Source organism: Typopeltis vanoorti, chromosome 4 (genome assembly GCF_054136105.1).
Source record: "Typopeltis vanoorti isolate ZY-2024b chromosome 4, IOZ_Tvanoo_1.0, whole genome shotgun sequence".
Lineage (NCBI taxonomy): Eukaryota > Metazoa > Arthropoda > Arachnida > Uropygi > Thelyphonidae > Typopeltis > Typopeltis vanoorti.
The window spans coordinates 81,405,717-81,421,488 of NC_143552.1; the positions used below are offsets into that span (position 1 = coordinate 81,405,717).

The window sequence follows — 15,772 nt, forward strand, 5'->3', positions numbered from 1 at the left end:
ATAGTTTGATGCTTGAGTTTGATCACCTCCTTTATGAAGTGGCACAATCTTGCCCTCCTTCCACTCCTTAGGAACTTGACCAAGTGCAAGACTCATATTAAAAAAATATGTCAAGGCAGGTGTCAACTCCCTGGCACATTCGTTCAGAATACATGGTGATATATTATCAAATCCCACAGCCTTATTAACATCTAGTTTACTCAACTCCCCCATACACCTCTTGCTCACCTACAGTCAGTCTCTCCTCCCCATCATCAACTGCTCTCAATCCCTCCATGAAGTCACATTCACAAGATTGAAAGATCTTTATGAACTGCTCATTAAGTATCTCCACCACACATTCTGCATCAGCTGTCTTCATATCGTTTTCTCCAGTCAATGTCATCCATAATCATTCTATCTTTTGTTGGCGACATATCGAAAGAACTCCTTAGGATTCTTTTTGGTTTCATTAGCTAACTGCTGTTCATAGCTCTCTTTAGCTACCCTCACCAACCAAGTCACCCTCCTTGCCTGGCCTTTGTAGACCTCATGGAATTGGTTATTTCCACCTACTTTATTTAACCTTCTCACCCTTGGAATACATTTAGACATTGCATCTACTAGATAGTCTTGAAAATCCCAAAGCTGCATTGATCTCTTTTCCAGCTAACTCCTCATTCCATGCTACACCTGCAAGCTGTCTCCTGAGCTCTTCATAATCACCCCCCCTCCCCCTTGTAGGTCCACATATTCCCTTTTCTCACAGAGGTCCTCACACTGCTGGCAACCACCCAGGTAATCACCTCATGGTCACTCTCACCAATTGGTGGATGATTTGACACCACATTTATAATCTCATCATCTGATGAGATGACCAAATCCAAGACCCTTAATCCTTGTGTGCCCTTGTTACATAACTGTCTGAGGTAGTTATCCCTCAAAAACTCAAGAAACTCATTTTCTTTACTTCCAGTTGCTATTTCATCATTCCATTCTATATTGCCATAATTAAAATCGTCCATAATGATCACCCTTTTCTTATTTGCTTGGCTAATTTGATTATATAATAATACATTTCATTATCACCACCATCCACATTACCTGGTCTATAACAACATCCAACCATGTATTTGATTCCACTCACCTCTATCTCACACCATACTGCCTCAAAATCATTGGCACTATTTCCCTCTTGCATCTCTACTTTGTATAGACATCTCTTTCTCTATCATCAAGAGCACTCCCCCTCCCTTTTTCCCCTCTTCTATCCTCACAAAGCACATCATATCCTTCCATCTCTATTCCTATCAGGATGTCGTTCTTTTCCAACCATGTCTCACTTATTCCGACAATTTTTGGGTGAACAGACGCAATTAGTGCAACCATTTCATCTGCCTTGTTTCGTATACTTCTAGCATTTGTACACAAACAGCAAACAAATACAAACAGCTCATTTCTGGATCTACAGCTAGTTCCTCTGATACCACTCACTCGATGTGATCTCTCCATGCTCGACTGGGGCCATTTCTCTTTCTGCTTATTCATTTTAGAACCCTTTTCAATTCCAATTGTTTCCTCTTGATCCCAGGTCATCCCATTCCTTTCCTGTCTACACATGCTCTCACCTCCTCTTGGAGCATCCACCTTTCTCATGCTGTGTACCCCTGTCCACCCTGAGCCTCCCCCTTTTCCCTGCTCCTCTTGCACACCCATTCTCTCATTTTCTATACCTATACCACTCACTTCCCCATTCATAACCATCCCTTCAATCTCTCCTGTCTTACTCTCCCACTCTTCCACATCACTTCCCGCTTGATCTGATTCATTCTCTCTACTCACTTCTCTACCTTCCAGCAGCAGTCTCTCCAAGCGACTCACACATAACCACTCAAATGCATTAATAAACTATTTGGTAGTAATATAACTAGCATGTCTAGGAAGGGAAAGCAGTTGTTTCTTTTTCTGTAGTGAAATATGTTTTTGAATATGGCCGTTTAAATACACCATAAATGTATCTATGAGCAATGAGATCAAATAAGAAACATATCTATGTTATGTATGAAGCAGTTGTGTCATGTGCCCATTTAGGTTGGGTGTGGCTTATGCAACATGCACTACAAAATTCATGCCACTTTGACTGTATGATTTGCATTTTTATCCATGCATGAAAATTTTAAGAGTGCATCAGTGCTCATCTTAATTGGTCCAGTACAATTAATTGTAGGATAACTTTGAATACTTTAATTTATCAATTAATATAATTTTAAATATGGAAAGCAGAAAAGTCAAATGAACAAGAACTATGCTTCACGCACGCCATTTATGTGAGAAGCAGAAAGGGTTAACGCTTCATGGTGAGATTAGATTATTATTGGCAAAGACTGAGAGAGAGAGAGAGATGGATAATTTGAATTTTGATGCAATTTTTAATACCACTTTTTTTATTTGTGTGTGTATTATAAGCATAGAAATTGGAAAACGTAATCACTTGGGAAATTATTTTTTTTCTGGATTCAACCAAAGAAAAGCTGAAATAGTTCATTTTACTTATTTATGCACAAGTTCTAATCTCCTTTGACTATACTCATACAATCTCGAAGAGCTCTGGCAGAAAATGGAACATTCAGTAAATTGTCAACACTGTTTTCCCATTGTAAATATGCTCAAAAATGTTATGAATTATTTATAGAAACTCTTGTCTATATTAGTATCCTAAACACGTCATTTCACAGTTCGCACATACAAAATACACGAAACTCAGAAAACAAAAACAGCAACTCATGATAAATGACATTGTTCAATTGGATTGGTTAACACAATAACCAATCGTAGCTGCTAATTTCCGAGTGCTGTTGTGTGAGCGTACACCCTGCCTCACCTTCTGGATTGTTTAAAAACCACTGGAACATTAGGAATTTGACCCGTTGCTCCATCTATACATCTGTTCAAAGGGCTCAAAGGTGTCCGTATTTGTGACCCCACACATCTGGACTACTAACGTGCACGTAATGCAATGTTTAAGCATCAAAGTGTCCTCTTCATGAAGTATTAGTAAATTATGTTTAATATTAGGAATCACTTGAAGCCAGGAAACAATTAGGGGAGTCTTTAACAGGAATAAATGCAAAAATATAATGATGGTGATATTGCTATTTTTTGGATGTGCACTGCACACTTAGCACACCTTGAATATATGCCCCTGGTAGGTCTGCATACATAGTGTAGACAGACTGTTGGTTTGTGTGTAGTGGTGTTATGTGCTTGGTGTTCTAGAAATTCAATGTAGAAATTAAAGTATTAGGAATAAGGGTGCAGAGTTTGTGGATATAATACAGTTAATCAGGAAAGAAATCAGCAGTGTCAAAACTTGGTCCATAACTTATGGCAGTGTTGTAAAATCTCTCATGATATGTAACTGCGTAACTTATCATGTTCACTTTTACATTTTTTTTTAAGAGGAATGTACTTAGAGAAATGTTATATATTTTTTTTGTAATAATCTTGTAATTTTAATAACGTAAATGAGCCTTTGTTAAAATAATATGGTGCATGATGTCATCATGTAATGCTGTTAACTCATGTCTAATCAGCAAGTCTAATTCTAAGAATTGCCATACGTGGAAATTTCCAAAGACGTGTGAAGTATGACGTCAGAAGGTCAATACATGACCGTATATGGAAGTTTCGAGAGACGTGCACAAGCATACAGCGGAAGTCTGGGCACATATAAGGCGAGACATTGAGGAGGACTTTTTCTTTGGGTTTTCACCTTCTCTTACCTGGGTCCGCCACGTGAGGTCTGTTGTCGGTCATCGAAAGAGATGTGTCGTTTGTATTAGGGTTCTCAACTTTCTCTTACCTGGGTCCAACGCCACGTGAGATCCATTGTAGGTAATCGAAAGAGAAGCATCGTAGGTTTCTGAATCTTCTACCTGGGTCTGCCTCCACGTGAGGTCCACTGTCAGGAATTGAAAGGAAAGCGCTGCACATTGCCTCCATGTTAAGGGTCCTGTAGGGTATGGAATAATTGACAACTTGGACATAGAAGAAATTTGTCAGGAAATCAAGAACGAGCCAGTAGAAGGAAAGGACAGAAAGGAGCACTTTCATGTGAACAAAAGATTCTGTAAAAAGGCAGTGCTGAATGAGAATTGTATGTAGTTGTATGTGATAATTCCGAACAAGAGTGTACATCAAGTGTGTCTGTTTATGAGTACAATAAGATAATATAAATTGGTATTGAATTAAGCTTACTCAAGGTATGCCTTATTGTCGGTTTGTGTATGACTAGCAGGATATTCTGGATTGTGATTTAGCTTTAGAAAAAAAGAAAATTATAACTAAGATTGAATTAGGAAGAAGTGAAAATAACAAAAGAATTGTAATGCAATTTTGTGTGTGTGTGTGTGTGTGTGTGTGTGTGTGTGTGTGTGTGTATATATATATATATATATATGCAATTTAATGAATCAAACTAACTGTAAATATTCTTTTTTTTGATTTAATTAAATAGTTTGTAAACAACACATTGGACTGATTCTGTCAATGCACTATCCTGAAAATTTTGAGCGTGCATAAGGTAGAAGTTTATGTGATCGATAATTAAGCCGCGACTAATTTAAGGTAATTAGTATAAGCGGGGAATAAAAACAAAGTCTGCTTGTCTTTAGTTTAAAATCTCATAATCATGCACTCAATACATGGTCTAACCGGCGCAGTCGTAAAACAAATAAATTTGTTAGACTATAGTGTGAGAATATGGGATCTAGCAGAAATAAATAAATGGTGATAGTTGCTAGTTAAGATAGTTGACCATATTCACAAATATTAAGTAAAGAGAATAAAGACAAAGTAGGGTAATAGAAATACAGAACGTTTTTATAACAGTGTCATATTGTTTTGCTAATTGGGAAGATAAAGCAGGGATTTAGCTGATGAATTGTGGAATTATACATGAGCTTCTAGGCAAAGGATGTTATGGAGGAGATATAAGGAACAGGGTACTGCTCAGCAGCATGAGTACAAGGCACAGATTAGTACTACTCATGCTGCTGAAGCAATAAAGTAAAACAGTGTTGCTAGTGGAAGAAAGGGTGAATATGGAAGACTGACTTTAGTTGCTGGAAATGGTACATGGTGACATCTGTTGAAAATGCAGTGAAAATGTTCAAGTATATCATTAGTTCATTTTATGGGGGGGGGCAGGAGCCAGTGTTGGATAACAATAGGAAGGAGGATGGAAGACTGACAGTTCAAGAATAGAAAGTGTTTAGAATATCAACTAACTAACCTTGATGTTAATAGGGCTGTTAGAATGGATGGCATATCACCATGCATGAATTGCTTGAAAAGAAGTCAATGGACAAGGTGCATTGTGCCATGTAAGGAGTCACATGTTTGTAGCTGATAAAAATTGGGAGGAATGTGGTGTTCCAAGTCATTGCAATTGTCTGGGTGAAATGGCTATGAGAAGGGAACTGAAAGAGTTTGAAAGAGGTATTATGATAGGATGCCATATTGCAGACCTATCAGTTCAGAAAATTGTTGACAAATTGGGAGGTCAACATTTGCTGGTTAACAATCAGTGATATCCTACTGAGATGGAAGTGCTACCTACAGTGGACGACTTGCCACGCTCATTGAATATGACTGTATAGTGCTATGAAGGATAATATGTAAAAACTGCTATTCGACAGCTAACATGTTGGATACGGAGTTCCAGGCATCTACACAAAAATATTCAGAACTGAGGCTTACAACATATGTTTCTGTGGTAGGACCCCGCATTCCCCAAACCAACATGTAGGGTCATCTTCAGTGGTGCAAAGAGCATATGCAGTGGGACATGGAAGCTTGGAAAGCTGTGTTATGGAATGATGAATCACACTACTGTATACCGAGAAGATGGATGGGTATTGCTGTGCTGGATGCCCAGTGAATGTCTTTTACTAGAGTGCATAACCCAAACTATGAAATTCTGGGGTGGCAGTATGATGGGATGGTCCTATTTTTCCTGGTTTGGCCTCGCACTTCTGTGTGTGGTGTCATGAACATTGAACTCAGAGAGGTATCTGAACATTCTGGACAATGCACTGCTTCCAAATTTGTGGCATTTCTATGGAACTGACTATTGTCTCTTTCAGCAAGACACTGCGCCATGTCATAAGGCTGCTTCTGTAACTGCATGGTTTATGCACTTGAACGTCACCACACTTAACTTGTACTGAGCCCTGATCTTAACCCTATTGAACATCTGTGGATGAACTGGAGTATCTGGCGAGGTCAAGGGATGTCTGCCCCATAGCTGTCCAGCACCTCATTACATGCCCGCAGGAAGAATGGATGAAAATTTCCATTGATCACTGTCATACACTTATGGAAAGTATGCCCTATAGTATTACTGCTGCAGTCATCACAGCGAAAGGGAGATCCTACATCTTGCCGTTCCTGATACTATGATGTTCATTGACTTCTTTCCAAGCAGCATATATATATTAAGGAGAATGTGCAAAAGAGCTGGCACTGTCTTTGAATGGGTAGTCCAACGAGCCTGGCAATAGGACAGTCCCAGAAGGATGGAAAGAAGAAAAAAAATAGCACATCTGCATAAAAAAGATCCAAGTCAATGAAATCTTTTGGGAAAGCATTTGCTAAGGAGAGGTCTTGCTTTGATAACCTAGTTACATTTTATAATAGGGTAACTTGTGTATTGGACAGAAATGGTTACAGTGTGATTTATCTGGATTTTAATAAAGCACTTGATTGTGTACCACATAAACTACCATTGAAATTGAGCAGGATGGGGATGGATAGTCAGTTGGTAGTTTGGTTACAGGGATGGTTGACTGATAGGAGCTGTGCCAGTGAGCTCTGTATGAGGGGGGGGGAAGATGATGAGTGGGGGTGCCAGAGGGTTCTGATATGGGACCACTGTTATTTAATTTATATATCAGTGATATATAAATTAAATTCAAGGTTTAATTGGAGATATTCAGTTGTTTGATGATCCATTCTAAATTAGGAAGAGCAATGTTGGGAAATGGTGACCTGATTTTGCAAGAGGATTTGAATAGGTTGATGCTTTGGGCAGAAGAATAGGTATGTCATTTCCTTCAGTTTTGCTAAGTGTAAAATTGCTATTAGATTATTGTTGCAAGGGCACCTCCATGGAGTCCTAAGTCATTGTGGGAGATCCAAACTATCAACACAATATCTGTCATACCTCTCCTTAAAACCATCAACAGACAAAGCACTATTAACTGACTCAGGCAACCCATTCCATTCATTCACCACTCACCAAGCAAAAAATCTTATCCTCACACCCTTGCTAACTACGCTCTTACCCAAATTCGAAGGATGACCTCTCTAAGTACTGAAACATTTCACCTACATTAATCCTATATAAAAGCCTCTGAATAACTTAAATGTTTCTATCATATCTCCTCTTTTTTGCCTATCAACCAAATTTTGCAGTTCATAAACCTTATCTATTCTTATAGGGAGCATTCCACAGACCACTCACCATCTTGGTCACTAGGCTCTGGATCCTCTCCAACACTTCCTCATCCTCAAGAAAACCAAGTGATCAGAACTGAGAAAACAGTAATCCAGATGGAATAATAACTCTTAAACTACCTTCGGTACTTTAGCAATATGCTCTCTAAACTTCAGCTCTCTGAAGTTTAGAGAGCATATTTACTACTATTCCTAAATCACTGGCTTAATCAATTTCCTGGAGTACAGTTTTTCTCAGTTTGATACACAGCTTATAATCTTTGTATACCAAGATTCGTAACTTTGTGCTTTTCCACATTAAATTGGCATCCATTATGTTTTGCTCTATACTGTCAGCCTATTTAAATCATCTTGCAAGCTCTCTGTATCACCTCCTTGTTTTCCCTTTCAGTCATTTCTGACTGTAGATGACTTTGTAGGCAAGGCATTTCCCACCAAGTATTCCTGGTGAGGTTTTTTACAGGGTAGTTCATCATTGCTTTCCCCAACTCCCCAATTTTTTCCAGGCTCAGGACCAGCATATGGCTGGGACGTATTCATGACTGTAATCCATGTGTGTTCATGGGACTGGTTTGCCTGTTTTGGGGGATGAAAAACCCAAGTTTCCAGGTGAACCCCCCCCACCTCTGTATGAGACCGGCTAACTCACCTTTAGTCAAAAGTGACCAGATAAAGTTCCTTACGTCACTGACGGGAATAGAATCCAGGTCTTTTCAGAACTCAGTCTATACTGACTGAGCTATGGAGGCTCCCTGTAGCACCTTGATTAACTATTACCATCTTTGCATCAGCAAACAACTGAATATCTCAATTGAAATTATTTCCTATATCATTTATGTACAAATTAAACAGCAGTGGTCCAAGCACAGGGCCCTGTTGCGCACCACTAATCACCTATCTTCTCCTGGATTCTGCTCTTCCATATACTACTATTTGGTATCTGTCCATCATCCTCACTTTTATACCTATCACCAGTTTCCTATCCATTCCCATTTGTTGCAGTTTGCATAAAAGTTCCATATGGTATCCTGTCAAACACCTTTGCAAAATTCAGCAGTAGCATCGTGTAGCCATTCCCTTTATCCGACTCACTTTTTATAATAGAATAACAACTAAGTAGATGTAAAAAAAGTAAATAGAAAATACATGACTAATCCTTCACATAGCTATGCTTACCTCCCTCTTCTACCTCATAGAGTATCATATTCTTACTCACACATTCCTGAATTCTCTTTTTGACCAACTTTTCCGTACTTTTACCACCACTCCTGAGATACTAATTTGCTACCAGAGATTAAGATCCTCCTTTATGCAAAAGAGTTATTTTGCTCTCCTTCCACTTTCTTGGGACTTTGCCAGATCTGGGACTTAAAATAAACAGCCAAATTAAAGGCATCACTAGTGTCCTTGCACATTCTTGTAAAATGTGAGTCGATTTGCATTCAGATTCTGCAATATACTAAGTACCTCCAGTTTTTCCACCTTTTCCCACATCAGTCTCTGTCATAACTATTTCTTCACATGGATGATATACTCTTGCAAAATGATCTCTCAGTAGCTCAACAATTTCATCTGCCTCAGTTACCTCTCTACCATCCACACTCATTAATTAAAGTTATCCTTCCATAGTTATTCTTCCTCCTACTTGCTAAATAACAAAACTCTTTGGATTTCCTTTTGCCTGTTCAGCTAATTTCTTCTCATAATCTGATTTTGCCTTCCTTACCATGTTGGTCACCTTTCTTGCTGATTCTTGTACTGTTCATGAGTTATCTGGTCACTTTTCTCCTTATATACGCCCTCCACAACATTTTCTTTGTTTGCAGCATGTACTTAATGATACTACTCATCTGTCTAACCCATACCCAATTTACCCTCCTGACCTTGGGTTTACAGTATGATATTGTTTCTTCCAGATACTTCTTAACTACCCCCTCCCTTCCACTATGACCTGTCCTCTTGACTATCCCCACTAAGCATTGTGAACATCCTTCCCACACAGGTGCAATAGTACTTCTTCAAGCTGCCTCCTAAGTGTATCATAATCTCCTGCCTTTTAGTTCAACATATACCCCTTCCTAAATGGAGTTTTCACACATATTGCTACCTCCTTAGTCAAGACCACATGATCAGTTTTTCCCAAGTCAGAGGCAACATTTCCTCTTTATTTATGGATAGGTCTTCTGATCCTATAACATGATCCAACACTCTTTGTACCCTGAGTCCACTCCATTACATTTTGCTAAAAGTAATTATCTCTCAGTGAGTATATAAATTCCATTTCCTTCCTGGCATATGATTTTTCCCCATTCCACTATGTCTCTGAAGTTGAAGTCATCCATAATAATTATTCGACTTGCACTCATTATACTAATCTGCTGATGAATGTCTTCCTCATCATCCCTGTCACCTTCTGGCATATAGCAGCAACCAGTTTTATATTTTGTCCCACTGGCCTCAATCTCACCAGATTGACTCCAAAGAACTGCCATCTGTATGACTGACTCCTACTCTTGTTGGCTGCAATTCATCTGTCATCAGCAGCATTCCATCCCTGATCTATCTACTCTATCCTCCCTGAAAATACTAAATCCCTCACATTCTATCCCTGTAACTACATCATCTGCTGTTAGCCAAGTCTCAGTAATGCCTATAACATTTGGCAAGGTTTCACCAACCAATGCCAAAAAATCCTCCCTCTTGTTCCTGATACTTCTGGCATTAGTATATAGAAACTGCAGCATCTATGTAGGGCCCCCTCACTACCTTATTCAATACATGTGCTTGAGAGACTAGATTCTACACTTGTTGGTTTTCTCACACTCATTTACTTCATGAGTACCTTCACACACTCATCTGCATCTGCCCTAATTTCTTTAGTTTTTCTGGGTTTTTTCATGGAAAGAAAAAATATGCAAACTGCAAGATAAGATTTGCAGTGGGTTTCCTTTTCTTTCCACCTCTTGTCAGTTTCTATGTGGAATATCTGTATGGAACTAGGCACTTAAGACTGTTACACGCAAACCAAAATAGTCTGGTATACTGTATAGATGTTTATTTGGTCTCATTGTCTAGACACATTAAATACATTTTTAAATAATTCATTGAGTAGATTTATATGAAAATTAATAATTAACCAGGTTTGACTAATATAGACTTTTTTTTTATTTATTAAAACTGAATGTTTCTTCAATGTGTTTTGCTGTCTATGTAGCTGACAGCATCTTTGGGAAGCTATTTAACACACACACACACACACACACACACACACACACACACACACACACACACACACACACACACACACACACACACACACACACACACACACACACACACACACACAAAACAACTCAGAATGTTTCCAACAGCCATTATTTCTATAAACCGAAAAATATTAGATTGATAGTTTAATCACATGTATCATTAGGCACATCATGCGCAGTCTATACATTTTTGTTAAACTATGTGATTTGTGATTGCTGGCATAGGAGAGGTCGTGAATATTACATATTAATTGATGACTTCCAGATGTCACGAAGCACAAGTCTCTGGATTTTATTTAGTGTGCTGTGTGAGCAAGTGACCTCCGAAGGTTCTTGAACAATCTGACAATTATTCTCTTCTAAGTAAGGCATGGAGGTGTAATTTTCCTCCTTTGTCTTATTCTTTTCTTTAACATCCTGAAATGTTGACTGACTTAATTGTTGGCTGCCTCCAGTTATTAATTTCTACTATATCTTATTTGCTCACACTCTGTAGTTTAACAAATTTATTGGTTTTTCGACTGCACCAGTTAGACTACATGTTGAGTGCGAGTTTGTAAGATTCTAAACTGAAGATAAACCAGATATTGTTCTTATTCTCTGCTAACTTTAATGTTTACTATAAATCAGCCACGGCTTGAACTTCATCTAATCTAATCTAAGATAGTTTGATTAGATTAGATCTAATCTAAGATTAGATTAAGATCACTTAATCCAAGATAGATACTCAATTTTTTGTTACTCAAGCATATGCAGGTTCAAACTTTTGGGGATAGTGCATTGACAAAATCAGTCCATTGTTTGTTTGCAAACCATTTAATTAAATGAAGAATTCTTTTTATACAGCTCAGTCCACATTAGCATATTAATATAACTGAATCACAATTCATATTTACCTAGTCTCTAAATTAGGTTTCGTTTTCCTATGCTTCTACTCTTAAAGTCTAAATACGGTTTAGGGCATCTTTCTGATCATACTTTTACAATTTGAATGTAAAGCACACCTTGAGTGAGCTTAACTCAATATTAATTTACTTTCTGTCATACAGTACCTTTTTTACTCTTAAAATATTAGTTTACACAATCTTGTCACAATTATTTACATTGTCACACTAGACTACGAATGAAGACACACTAGATGTGAATCGTTCAGAATTATTACATATCTAAGTACTTACAATGAGCTGCAATCTTTACAATACTCTTACTCAGCACAGTTCATTCCACGAATCTTTTGTCCTCTTCCCTTTCTGCTGATTTGCTCTTGATCGCTGACCAAACTTCTTTGTCTGAGTCATCGATCATTCTGCACCTTTTTGAATCCTTAATCCAGTGATGTGGCCTCAATGACCGTACGATGAGTAGTTCCTATACCAGCAATGATTCCATGGCGGCAATGGGCAGCTCTCTTCTAATGAGGCATTCCAATGATTGGCATCAGATTTCTCATGATGGTGGACCCAGGGAATGAACTGGACTCGAAGAACCTCAGGACATAAGACACTTTCGTTGACTGATGGTGGACCTCATGTGGCAGCGGACCTTGGCAAGAGAAGGCTGAGAAATCTAAAACAAAGTCCCTCTCGATGCCAGAACTTATAATTGCCTAGACTTTATGTTGTATGCATGTGCGCATCTCTTGCAACTTCCATATATGGTCATGGATCGACATCTGGACATGATGACATTACACTTCATGCATCTTTCAAAATGTCCATATATGGACATGCATTTACATTGTTACATAGTGATGTCATATTTTATGCATCACATTAGTTTAGCAAAGTTTCGCAATTAAGTTATTACATACAAAATGATCAATAGTAATAATGCAAACAATGGAATTTCCTAAAAGAAAAACTTGTAAAAATGAACATGATAAATTATTTATCATGTGAGATTTTATAAAGCTTGCTAATTAACCTGTGACATTCTGTAAAGATGTATGCTGTGAGTCCATTTTTTTCCCTTCTGTCTTGTTTTCAACATTGTTTACGTGTTCCTTTTTATTGATTTTGAAACTTTTCCCAGTTTGACCATTGCATGTCTTTCTGCAAGAACAAGAAATCTTATATACCTCAGGATGTGTGTGTAGAATGGAACATTGTTATTAGGGGAATACAAGGAACTTTGTAAGGTGTTAAGTGGTTTGAAAGCCATTCTGATGTTGAAAGCTTTTAATAATTGGGCTTTTTTTTTTTTTTTTTAAATTTTTTATATGTTGCCAACATATGGTAACGAGACCGTGCCTTTTGTAATTAATTTCTGGATTATCATGGGATGGTTCATTGGAAAATAAGAGAAACTTTCAGACATACAAAATTACTCCCATCAGATAAATTAGCTACCGTATATTATTGCGTATAATGCAAACTACAAATTTTGTTTGAAAACTAGCCCTAAAATGGCATGTCCATGTATAATGTGATCTGTTAATCTTGTTCTCAGCTAAAGAAATCAGCTAATGCCTTTTTTTATTCCCGTATATACGGAGTAGGCGAGGCCGTTTAGCCCTAATCTAACTTTTGGAGACTGAGTGGGCAGTTCAATCTCCACTGGCAGCCAATCAAAGATAGCTGGCCCAAGGCTATCACTAATTAAGCGGCATGCAGTGAAGAGAGACAGCTCAACAAGAATCTTGTTCCCTAACATTATAAATAAAACAATACGAATTAATGAACGAAATATTTATTTTAAAACAAAATGTCAAAATCCTTTAAATTCTTCATCTTTTGAGTCATCAAACATGACTCAAAAGATGAACTACAGATGAATTTATAAATTCATCTGTAGTCATTGCGTCATCGGTGTAGCAGTTGTCATCATCATCATCATGCTCTCCATTTTGTTCTGCGTCATCCTCGTTTTCGTATATGATGCCATCTTCGGATCCACACATCACATATCCTCATAGAACATGGTATGGTGAATTGGTAAGCTTCTTCCAAGCTTTACTTAGAAGAGAATAATTTCGTCAGATTGTTCAAGAGTCTTCTGAGGTCATTTCTCACACAGCACACTAAATAAAATCCAAGGATGTGCTACATGTCATCTGAAAGTCATTAATTAATACGTAATAGCATGTCCTATGCCCTCCTGCAATCACAAATCACATACAGAGTTTACACAACAATGTATAGACTATGCATGACGTACCTAATGATACATGCAATAAGACTAAGTCCAGTATTTTTCAGTTTATAGAAATAATAGCTGTTGGAAATGCTTTGTGTTTTTTGTATGTGTGTGTTAAATATCTTCCTGAATATGCTATCACGCACATAAAGAGCATAACATGTTGAAGAAACATTCGATATGTTTCTCAGTCAAACCTGATTAATTATTAAATTTTGTCATTAAATATATTGTAATGCGTTGAAAAAAACAACATTCAAAAATACATAGCAAATTGCTGGCCTGGTTGGTCAAGTGATTAGTGTATCTGCTTTCCAGCCAATAGGTTATAGGATCAAATCCAGCTTTGGGATGATGAATTTAATTGCTTGGTGTGGGACCACTTCCCCACTTATTGAGATCTGAAGTGGCTTGAAAAAGTTCCATGTTTGGTCTCTAGAGCAGGGTTTCTGGACTAGGTAAAAAATGAATAAAAAATACAAAAAAAAAAACGAAGTCAATAAAAATAGGGGAAAAAATTCATGGCCTGCTCATGGTGCAAATGTACTATAGGTTCACAAATAAACCTTTTAAGTGGGAGCCATATAAAAAAAAAAAAAATGATAATCCTTTTCCACTTGTAGGAAACATACACACTAAGGTACTTATTAAGCAGTCCCATCCCATTCTTTCTAGCACTATAGCATCCTTGAAACTCTTGCCTACAGAGCCAGAGCTATTTGTTCTAAGATGCAGTGCTTATTACAGAACTGTCATCTTTGTGACACTTTCTTAGCCAGTAGCTACAACTCCTACAAAACAGACAAAATACTGCATTCCTCTTATCTCTCCACATCTAACACAAGATCACAACAAAACTGTTTTCATCTTCTATATCTGGAGTACATCAAGAAATGGCTAAAGTTCTTCATAAATATAATCTTCATGTCACTTTCAATACACACACACACACACACACACACACACACACACACACACACACACACACACACACACACAGATCCAGCTAGCAACCTCACATCTGATCTCTGTATGGTCAGCCTCATCCTCTTGTACATCCTGGAGTGTTTGATTCCTTATGCCTGCAACTTGTTCTACTTTGTACAGATGGGTAAACTTGATAACATCTGCCTTGAAGAACATAAAAAGATAGTTGTAAATATCACCATGAGGTGGTGCATTGTATTGGTAGCTGGTGATTAGAGCTGCTGAATAAGTCATTTTTTTTTTTTGTAATTTCGTAAATAATAGGTTGATTAATTCATTGTAGTTTGTTTTATATGGATGTGTGATAGATTTAGTTATTTAATTTTAAGTAAAGAGTGAATTTTTATTAAAATTCAATATTTTTGGTATAGCAATAATGCATGGTAGAACAGTGGCAGCAAAGATGATGTTGGATGAATTGAATTTACATGATTTTTGTTCATTGTAGTGTCTATGAGATGCATTTGTTGCAAAAACAAGGATTTATGGAAAGAGAGCAAAACTGGTGAGTGTGTATTAAGTGTTTTAAGAGAGTGTCAGTGGATGGAGAGAATGAAGCAAGTATTAATAAAGCAGACCATATCGATGGTGGACTGGAAAATGTTAATGTCAAATTAATGTTGAACATGCAGCAATGGAAACGAAGGAGATTGAAGTGGACTTAAATAAGGAAATAGCATGGTTTCATGTAACCCTTCACAGGTCAGAGTGTGAAATTGAAAAACTAAAGAAATGTTAAGCGAGGGCTGAGAAGAGAAAGAAATAGGAGGTGAGAGGTATGTATTGATCATTTGAATAAATGAGAGAAACAAGAGAAACAAATGAGAGAAAATTTTGTATAGAAATTCTATGGTCAGAGGAATACTTAATGAAAGTGTAACAAAATC

The 15,772-nt window shown here is 37.5% G+C and overlaps 1 protein-coding gene across 1 annotated transcript in view; it reads left to right on the forward strand.

Annotated features, from left to right (window-relative positions):
• Window positions 1–15,772, forward strand: part of TRAM (translocating chain-associated membrane protein 1) — a 204,472-nt gene that overhangs the window by 71,013 nt on the left and 117,687 nt on the right.